Source organism: Lissotriton vulgaris, chromosome 1_1 (assembly GCF_964263255.1).
Source record: "Lissotriton vulgaris chromosome 1_1, aLisVul1.2, whole genome shotgun sequence".
Taxonomy (NCBI): domain Eukaryota; kingdom Metazoa; phylum Chordata; class Amphibia; order Caudata; family Salamandridae; genus Lissotriton; species Lissotriton vulgaris.
In genome coordinates, this window is record NC_141685.1 from 818,973,559 (window position 1) to 818,984,760 (window position 11,202).

The window sequence follows — 11,202 nt, forward strand, 5'->3', positions numbered from 1 at the left end:
CCCCCCTCCCCCACCGCGACCCCACCACTGTTCCCTGCACAGACCGCTGCTGTGCTTATGTTACACCACCGGGTGTGCTGAGTACATTCCTGGGTGGACTTTATTCCATCTCATGCCTCTTTTCTCTACAAACAGAAACTGACTGTGCTTGTGTGTGTTCTTTTTCATCCTTTTTAGGTTTCGCTGGGGGGCGGAGCCGTTAGGCTCCTCCTCCAGAGAAATCTATTGAGTATAGTAAGCACTATGGAACACGCCCCCCCGTCCCATTGGCTAGCTCCATAAATGGAGCCTAGCCATTGGACGAGGGGCCTGTCCATCAATGCCGGACCAGACACGGGGGCGTTCCCGAGATTCTTTGGCTTTTGCCGACGTCACGCGACGCCGGGAACGCCCCCGAATCTGGTCCGGCCGTGCTGTCTGTTTCTTACAGCCGGCCAATCCCTGTGCAGCCGGCCGGCAGTCCCGCCCCCACAGCCTGGGAGACAGGAGAACAACTATGGCGGGCGCTCTGCCGGGCTCCCGTGAGCTGAGGGAGCCCGGCGGCATCAGAAGCGGGAGAGTCCTGCAGCGTGCAGCCAGCCGGAAGTCCCGCCCCCACAGCCCGGGAGACAGGAGAACAACTATGGCGGGCGCTCTGCCGGGCTCCCGTGAGCTGAGGGAGCCCGGCGGCATCAGAAGCGGGAGAGCCCTGCAGGGTGCAGCCAGCCGGAAGTCCCGCCCCCACAGCCCGGGAGACAGGAGAACAACTATGGCGGGCGCTCTGCCGGGCTCCCGTGAGCTGAGGGAGCCCGGCGGCATCAGAAGCGGGAGAGCCCTGCAGCGTTATCCGCTTCCCTGGTTCACGCGCTGATGGCGGGGTGGGCTGGTCCGGCCGTGCTGTCTGTTTCTTACGGCCGGCCAATCCCTGCGCGGCCGGCCGGAAGTCCCGCCCCCGCAGTCCGGGAGACAGGAGAACAACTATGGCGGGCGCTCTGCCGGGCTCCCGTGAGCTGAGGGTGCCCGGCGGCATCAGAAGCGGGAGAGCCCTGCAGCGTTATCCGCTTCCCTGGTTCACGCGCTGATGGCGGATATTTTACGCATGCACGCGCCAGTCTGCTTCTCCACATAAGGGCAGTATGGCACAGACACGCGTTTATTATGTTATGGCAATTTCGCAGCCCTATCGTAAAGCTCCGCGAAAGGCTGGCTGAAGAATTCCCTGTGGCAGGTGAAACCCAACCCAAGCAAGGGGGCCACGGAGGCGGCCACAGCATTCCTTTCATTTTACTCTGACTCGTCGGTTCTTTTCCTCTTATTGGAGTAACTGAGTAAGCATTTTGGCCAGGCCACTTACGTAGTAATGTTATTTTGCTGTCAACAGTTTGTATCATCCATTTTTAGCTGCTCAATATTAAAGCGTTTTGATACAATGACAAATCCTTGCTCTAGGATCTAACCTAGTGTCGACGTTGAGCGAAGCGTGCGGCCGACATCTAGCGCTTGTACCTGTCTTTTAGTAAAGGAGGCGTAGCAATGGTACCCTGGGCTCTGGTTAGTGACTTAACAATAGTGCCTGTAGGCTGCAGCCCCCGCGGTGCGGGGGAAGGTTGGACGAGCTCCAGGGGGGCCCCTCCGGCACTGTGCAGGTGCAGCGGCCCCCTGGGTCTGACAACTCCTGGCTGGGTCCGAAGCTTGGGACCCTCTCCATCCATGTACTCTGCAGGGCCAGGGGGCGCTCCCTCGATTTTCGTTACACTCTGGTGTGTGCAGCGGAAACGGTTTTTGGCTTTACATTTCTGGTCACCCTATCTCCCCACCCCCGTCCACTGACTAGACACTTAAAACAGAGCCATTCTTTTGGTGCATGAACCCTTCACTCCTCTGGGCCTTGGGGCCACTGCTCCTGCTGCACTATTGCGAGCCACCAGTAACCCGGCTGAGCAGCATGCAGCCAAAATGAAACGCACTGTGCTTTTGTTGCTGCTGACCGCGCTCGTTATCGGTGCAAGTATCCACCCCATGTGGAGCTGCTCGCAGCTGGACACACCCCCGCTCGCTCTCCCTGCCCACCCCTATTTTGCACGTGGTGTTATCAGATTTGGAGTGTGTAGCGGGTCACTGGAAAAAGTTTCTGGAGGTAGAGAAGCTGTAATTTATTTTCGGAACTGAATGCACCGACGGATTAATTGAGTGAATTATTCCTCGTCGGGATGACCTCGTACACGGTGACCGTGGCCACGGGGAGCCAGCGGCTTGCAGGCACGGACAACAGCGTTTATTTAACTCTGGTTGGATCCCAGGGAAGCAGTGAGAAGCGTCTGCTCGACAAGCCCCTGCACATTGATTTTGAAAAGGGAGCGGTAAGTTTGCAAGTTCTTTAAAGTCTGTCGCATTCCCTCAGCAGGATCACACTTTCGAGCACAGTTTATTGTAACCCTTATCCACTGACATGAAAGATGTTTTTGCTAATGCGGCTAGGTTGCAGAAAAGTTCCCTTGTTATTTAATTAGATAACCGTAGTTGCAAAGAGCATACAGGAGCTATACAAACACCGTTGGTACTGTACACAGTCCGGACCGCATTTGTGTTAAAAGGCTGCTTTTGGTCTGGGGAAAGACCTCTCTCGCTGTTGTCAGAGCTCGCGTCATCAGATCCCAAAACATACACTGAAGGCTCTTTTGGGTCATCCACCTTCAGCTATTGGTGCCATGTTGTCAGATCCCTTCAGCCACTGTGTGTGCAAAGTGTGATTCACATTTGGGATCTGGCCAGAGGAATATTTTGGTCGCTCCTTCAGCTGTTGACAATCGAGTGTGTCACTCAGTTCCTTACAGAGCACATCTGCATTAACAGTTAAGAGTCGAGTTTGCGCGCTGCAGCGCAGGTGCATTCGTTTTCCTGCCATAGTTTCCTACTTCTAGTGATGCCCCCCCCCCACCGCCCGTGGGGATTTTGCACCTTAATGTGATTATCACCTAAATCTGTATTCCCCCAAATTGTTATTTAAGCTCCTGAGAGTGTTTACAATGCCTAGTCACTCTACACAAAGCGTGCTAATTCACCTTACTGTGACTTTTGCACCTAAACATGATTTGACTCTTAAATGTGATACCACATTGCTACTTACTTTTTACCAAGGGTGAATTTGCACCTTATAATTGTTGGCCACCTACATGTGATTTGTGCGTCTATATGTTGTTCACACACATGCAGGTCTGACACTAAAATCATTTGGGGTTTAACACGCCCTTTTACCTCCAACTCTTAGTAGTAGAAAATGTATTCAAACGCTTCTGTCTGAGGCAGGGGTGGAAGGTAGGGAGAGAAGAGGAGTGAAGGAGAGGATAAGCCCAAGCAGGGAGGGACATTGAAAGCTCTCTGATGCCAGAGAAAAATGCCGGGGGGGAGAGGTGGATAAGGCTTACCCTATGTAGAAGCCAAATCCTTGTCGAATTTTACCAGCTGCAATTATCGTCCCAGGTGCGGCAACAGTGGGCCAGTTGTGCTCAGGGGAAGCAGTATCCCACCTGGTGATGTCACTCTGCCTTACTCTTATTCAGGTTCAGGCGTGCAAAGCCCATTGGGCACCAATGGCTTCCACCCCCATCCCCGCGCACCCCTCCCCCATCCGTTGTGTGTGGCTGCCCGGGCTGAGACAGCTTCCCGGGCACACACAGAGCCGCACCGAGTACTTCTCAGGTCTTTAAAATACCATTATGTGTTAATGAGACTTTGTTACTTTTCACCCCTTCTTAAGAGCCCCTGCACTCTGCATATAACTGTAAGAGTTAGCCCCCCCCCCCGAAATTTTTCGTAGCCCCTCCCTTTAGTGGCCTCCTAGCTGTTGATACCACAGCAGAATAGAGACAATGTAGTCGCCTACAAAATGAAAATTCTCCGGGTTTTATTACAGTGGGTCGCTGCCTTTGCTGTGTGTTATTCCCCCATGTGTGCACATCGCTGGATTTCGACTCGTCCTTCGCATGTTACCTAAGCGTCATTTACTGATGCCGTCTCTCAAAGCCTTCCCTGTGGGGCTAATGGTTTACACGTTTCGGTGACTAGGAGGGTTTGCGGTCTGCTCCCGCACAATGTGACGGTTTCATCTCTTCGGCAGCGGTAGCCGTGCTGGGCTGACTTCTGAAGGGGGAGCAATGGTTTGCAATCCTGATCCTGGAAGCCTTCATTGGCCCGTGCACACATTAGCCCTGTCCCGATTAACGTGCATGCCATATATTATGTGGTTGTTCGACTGAAGAGGCTTGTTTGTGTTTCATTCATTCCTGCACATGGGGCACTCTTCACTGTCTAGCGCCGCATTGTAATAGACTTAACTTGATCTGCAATCGGCATGGGTGAAGGACTGCTGCACACCGGTTTCAAATAGGAAGTTCTATACTGAGGGGCTGTTTATTCATGTCATTCGGAGACAACTGCGATTTTCCTGATTATTGGGAGCCCTTTTAACCCAAAATAATAATTTATCTGGTTTACATCTTTAGATTATGGGCTCCGTGACCGTGTTTTCCCCTGGTCTACTTGATTGGATCAGTGTATTTTTCTGCTAAAAGTTTATTGTCCGCATAAGAGGCAAGAAACGCTCAATGAGTTTGCAACATTTTGAGATATCCTACTAGTCATGACCGGGGCTTATTAATAAAACTTGAATCTGTCGCATTTTGACTTGTTGATATTCTCAGTGTTATGGCTCCCCCTCCCATCGCAATATTCTCCCAATAAATCATTACCCCATTACAGCTACCTAATTTTTTTTTTTATTATTTGACCTACTAACGTGAGTGTACAAGCGAGAAGATAGCTGTGTCCACATTTTGCCTGTCACACCAGGCATGTTTGCCGGCTGGGAGTCGCTTGGTCTGTAATTAGTTGTCACTCGTCCCTCTAAATATAGCCAGCACACACCCCGCCTGATTGAGGATGCATTAACACGCTTCTGTTCTAGAGTGCCACAGCACGAGTCAGTGTTTCCTACGTTCTGTGCGCTGCAGCTGCTGCAGGCGCCTGTCCCCACTGCGCTCCAGGCCCCTTCCTGAGGATGCTGTATGCACCGTTCGACCTGGTAGCCCTGTGTCCCACCCCGTCCACTGTCTCAACCTCCTCCCCGATGCCATCTAGGGACGCCAGGCTGATAGCTCAAACCTGCCAGGAGCGGCTGTGTTCACAATACCGGATCAGAGAGACCCCACCAAGGAGACAGGGACAGATATACAGCCGTGTGTCGGTGACAGCACATGCATTTATTCACCACCAAGTGCATTCTACAGCATTTTGATTTCATGTGGGGCTCTCTGTGTGTGTTTGTGTGTGCATTTGCGAGAGATTAAGCTATTGGCACTGTAAATGACAATGCCAATTATTTATCTGTTTTCAAAACTAACACATAAATAAAAATGTTGTCATTTACAATGCCAATAGCTCAAACTTTTCAAAAGGCGAAACCATTGCATTGTAAATGCTTGTCTCCCTTAGGCACTGCTTTTCTGTCTTTCGTTTCCTCCATTTTGTGTGTTTCCTGTGTCTGTTAAGTCTGTTGAGGAAAAATCAGTGCAGATCCACCAAAAATAAGTGCAGATGAGCACATCGCCAACCACCAGCTCAAATTAAGCACTTCTCGTAGCCCTGGTTCTATAGTGTGTTAAATAAACCTCAAGTGGAGTCAGTATTCTCGCGTGGAACTGGGAAACTTGGCAGCAATGATTAGTGCAGGGAGATTTCCACTTTCAAATACACTAGCAAGGCTCCTTCCCTTGCTGCGTGTGCCTGCACAAAATGGCTCTTGAATTTCAATATTTTCTAGGGCTGCTTTGATTCTCAGTCGAGCTTTGACCCTTACATAGTCCCGCATCCTTCCAAATAGATATGACGCTGCGTGAAGCATCTTTGAAAGTCACCATCAGCAACGTTCAGCTCTAAACAGAGGCTAGTGTGATGTTTAGTCTAAGACTGCCATCTAACGGTGCAATAGCAGACTGCAGAAAGATCTTAAACGCACAGCATTCACACCCGTTAACACTCTGCTTGGCTCCTGCAGGAGAAACCTTCTCCGGAAGGAAGACAACCAAGGTAACCATCACAAGGACTTACGGATGAACAACATTTTAAACATCTGACTTGGAGTTTTTATACATCTTCAGAGCTTCATGTCTTAAACAGTCATTGAAAATGCAATAGGTCTCGCCTTTGATTAAGTTAAAGCCATTTGCTTTACTAATGGTATTGTATAGCAAAGCAAATGCTTTAACTTATTGACACAGGCTTTAACTAAGTGCCACTGCAACTGCTGCATCCCTCCCAGCTGCGCTCCAGACAGCGGCGAGCTAGGAGGTGAAGTCTAGCAAAGAGTGGGGTGCCTTCGGTTTAGGGTCGAAGGGCAGTAGGAAGGGCGTAAAACGGATGCTGCATCACGAAGGTCAGGAATCACGGAGCCAGGTTCTCCCACCCCCTAAGCGCCCGACAAGGTAGGCGCTAGGAGTGCACCAGCTCCTTTAGTATTATAGGCACTATGGGGCCGGCTTCCAAGAGCCCACTACACCCCTCCAAGGTGACACTGTCCAAGGGTAGGGGAATTTACAACTAAGTGCACGCAAAGGTGGGGGGTTACGTTTAACCCCTAGAGGGGTCGATGGGAAATGATTACACTCAGAGACATGAGACCTTTAATGCCATGGATAGGAAGGGGGCCCCCGGGGGCCGGAGAGTCCGGATGCACTCACTTCCTGCCGGAAGGTCGATGCCATCCTCTCCAGGTGATCGGTTTGCCTCTGCGACGTCAGGGGCGGCCTTAGGCATGTGCAAGCTGTGCACCTGCACAGGGCCACCAAACACCAGGGGCCACCACGCCAATATATGTCCTTAATATAATAATCCTCTGAGGATGGATACATATTTGCGTGGCGGCCCCTGGCAGGGATTTGGCGGCCTCCGGCTCTGTTCCACTTCCAAAGACCCTGACCCACCCCCTCTTCACTGGCCTCCACACTCCTCCCCGCCCAGACCCCCTCTTCCGGGGCCCCCTACCTACGCTCCCTGCCCAGGGCCGCCATGAGCCTAGAGCCGCCCCTGGCGACGTCATGGTTCTCCTGTGTGAAATGCAAAAGGCAAAGGTCACTGGGATAAAAAGTCATTTATAGCGGATCATCCACTCCGCTGCTCGAGGCAGAGTGAAGGCCCCTGAATCCACCCACTCCAGCAATCAGCCATGACAAGCCACAGAGGGCCCTTTAGTTCTGCGACCAGAAATCCCTGTTACCCCCGTCGCCCCACCATCCTCACCCAACTCTAATGGAAATCCAGAACACCACAATCTCCGCACAACCCCTGAAGTATTCCAGAAGGCCCCAGTCCCCACAAAACACTAGACTAATCAAGAAATGCAGAAGGCCCTTCCCACAGAAACCGTCGGTCCCAACAGATATCCCAACAGCCCCCGTAGCCCCTGGTCTCCCCAAAAGCCCTGGACCTGCGCTCCCACAGAAGCCCTGGGTCTCCCCTGATGCCCTGGTTCCCAAAGGAGCCCTATAACCTGCCCCACCATACCCGGCCCTACTATGCCTGCCTCGAAGCCCTGGCCCTCTGGCTTCTGCCGTCCCCGGCAGGGAAACCGGCTGGCGCATCACTTTAGTACAAATACGTCACCGGCCCAGGGGGCAGGAACCCACCTATTCATGGAGGTGGGGCAAAAAGCCGAGGTCATCACCGAGGGCATGAGGGCGAAGCTTCCGGAAGCCCCTCTCAGGACTCGAGAAGAGGCCACGGCAGCGGGGGTCATGGCGCCCGGGGCACAGGCTGGTCTCCTGGTAGGGGTCACTGGACAGACAACAACACATCAGAGGAGGGGTCAAAGGGCTGGGCAGCAGCGTATGCATTCAAATCACAACAAACCACTGATGCGTGGTGTGACCTTACACAGAGTAGGAGAATACCCGCTCCAGAGGAGTGTTTCGCCTTTGCACAGATGGTAGTTCCTACATTTTTTGGTCCTGACTAGATTGTTTTAAAGTAAGTGCTTAGGAAAAGGTATACATTAAACGACTCCACTAAAGACAGTGATCTCAACAATGTATTCAGTTACATGAAAACAAACATCCTATTTTATATAACTCAGGATTTTACCAAATCCCACTGTCATGTTCCTATTTACTTTTAGAATTGTATCTTCTCAACCTTCTTCTTCCTCGTGCTTTCTCAGCTAGGTTCTAGATGCCTGGCTTTGAGGGCAGTTGAAGTAGAAGAAGACCTGTGTAGGCTGCGCCCTACCTTGCTCCTGTGTTCTTCCAATAAATCTTCCTAAATATTATTCTTGCGTACTGACTTTACAATTTGCGACGAGGGAGCTGCAAAGAACACTAGGAAACCACTGAACCCTTTAAATTCTGCTGGATTTTTTTTTTCATTTTCTCCGTTGACTACTTCCAGACCTGTACCACGCGGAAAATAAAAGTATTTTCAATTGCAGAGGCTTTCTGGTATTTATGCCTTCGCCATGAGCAGTTTCTGAAATAACCTGTATCCTGTGTGTGAAACGAAGTGAGTACTGACTTGTTTCTTACTATCGGAAACTTTTGGAAGTTTATTATTTTTTTTTTTAAAACAAGGAACGGAATTAATTACTGGTAACTTTCTTTATTTTACGGAGAGCGCGGCCTTGGATCTATTATTTAAATACATTTTGGCGCTTCAAATTGGTTGTTGTCTCGAGCGCTACCTCTTGTGCATCTTTCAAAATAATCTTACTGTCGTCTTTGAAAAAGCATAGGAGCGTGACGAGATAAGTATTGGAGCGTGATGAGAGCCGGCAGCATTCCGAGTGCCTTTGTTCGAATTCCCGACTGACGCATTGAAGCTTGGGGCATATGATGCAAGTTCGTCACGTTCGTGTAAGCGTGATGACGTAAGACGCCCAACAGCGATTTTGAAGGTTTCCTTGACTACGCTTTTTACCTAATTCACGCTAAAGATTCCTACGACTTAACAAGCTCTTTCAAGCTGAGAATTTCACTTGTTTTTCATTTATCTCAACATTTTGCTGTTGACTCCAAGTAAGCTTCATAATTAAAAAAGAACCTTATTGCCTTGTTGACATTATTATCAATCTTCTACAGCATTTGCATTTAAAGAATATTTTTTTTCAAGTTAAATGTTCTCCATATAATGTCATTTATTATCCACCATATTTACCTTCGGATTACCATAACTTTTAAAAAAATCTTTCTTTCATTATCATTCTCAAGTGAAGTTCATCTTTAAAAAAAATATACTTTTTTTTACATTATGGCTACACAGAACTTTTTCATTCAGTCCCCACAAGCCTTTTGGCCTTCAGGCTCAGAACCTTGTATGAAGTGGCCACAATGGAAAGCTTATTTTTTTTACTTTATTGAGACAATTGATGAACATGGTAAAATGAAACCAGAAAGAAAGAAAAAACTGTTTTTGCATTCATTTGGTGCTGGTGGCATAACGATTTATGATGAAATGACTAAAACAACTGGTGAAGGTGATTCTAATGTATTCTCTGATATTTTAAAAGACTTCGATAACCATTTCTCTCCTAAAATATGTATAGGCATTACGAGGTATAATTTTTTCCACAGGAAACAACAACCAGGTGATACTATTGACGTTTACGTTGCTGAATTGAAGAAAATTGCAGAGGATTGTAAATTTGATCATATTCAGGAACAATTCATTAGGGATCAAGTTGTTATGCATGCTCACGATCCAGCGATCCAAGATAGACTTTGGATCAATGGTGATGCAGAAGGATGTTTTAGCCATTGTTAGAAAGGCTGAACTTTCGGGTCATAGTGCCAAAGCTATTAAAAATTAGAGTAAGGAATCTGTTGAACAAGTAGTCTCTAATGTCCAAAACAAGCAGAATTTCAAACAAAAATCACAATTTAAAAACAAAGCCGTTGTGGTTAAAAAAGATGCTATTCTTAAATGCTTCTGTTGTGGTAGTGACTCCCATTTGGCAAATAACAAATTGTGCCCTGCTATTAAGGAAAAATATTCAAATTGTGGTCTGATAGGGCATTATTCTAATGCTTGTAACAGAAAGAAAAATAAGAAAGTTAAAGTCATTTATGATTCTACTTCAAGTTAGGATGAATTTGTTATGAAGAAAACTTTACATTGCTCTATCGAGGACGATATTCAAGAGGAAAAACTATTTTTATTCAACATCAGTGACTGAGGTTCCGTGAATTCTGAACCTGGGTCATAAAGGTTGTGGTTCTGTTACGAATTTGGTAACAGCGAACCGTAAACAGTGAGTTCAGCAAGTATGAGTGTTTTCGTCATGTTACACCGATGGATTCCCTGTGTATTTGAAGATTTCGTTCTGTACCCTCGGGATCCATTTTGTGCATGGCAGCCATTTTGTGATTGCCCTCACATAGGCTGATGACTGTGGCTAAACAAGTCTTTTGGACACATACACCTTAGCTTGAGTTTGTGCTGACTTCTGTTTGACCTGAGTGAACTGACCCTGTTGCCTGAAGCTGACCTTGCCAAACCAGTTCTTGCCCTTTCGCTGATCAAGATTAAGGATCAGAGCACAGGACATCGTAAAGTTTTACCACACACAAACATGCCTTATCCTACTTCTATCTGTTTCTGTTTTCTTCTTTATGGTCTATTTATGATGTGGGTTGTGGTCCTTTTTATTATGGGGTTGTCCAGCTTGTCTAAAGAAGAATGTTTATCTTGGGTTTGTTTAATGATTAATTATGGGCTGGACAAACTGAAAAATGGGTTTGTCATCATGCAATGCTTTTGTCGTGGAAACATGTGAGTGGTCAAACTGTAAATAAGGAATGTTTGCCTGAAGCACAATTTTTTGTATAAAAAGGGATGGCTTGCTTTGTAAAGTTGAGCAGTCTCCTGAGAACATACACTGTGTTGTACTTCTAGGACCTCTGTTACTGGCTGCAGCTAATAAATTTGATCTTTGACGCCAACAAGAAGTATCCCGTGTCTCTGTATTCTAAGACAGGTGAACCCGAAGACTTTGGGTGTGCCCCTGGCGCCGCTGGGTTTAAATCCTGGTTCTTCAGTTGGCGCTTCCAACGTGGAGCGACTTCAGTGGTGCCGGTCCAAGCCTGAAGATCGTGAGGAGCTTTGTGTGCAAATTCTGGAGGAAGGCCTACCACTTCATCGACCCCTGTATGTCGTCGTGGTCCGAAAGTCTTTGCTGCGAGG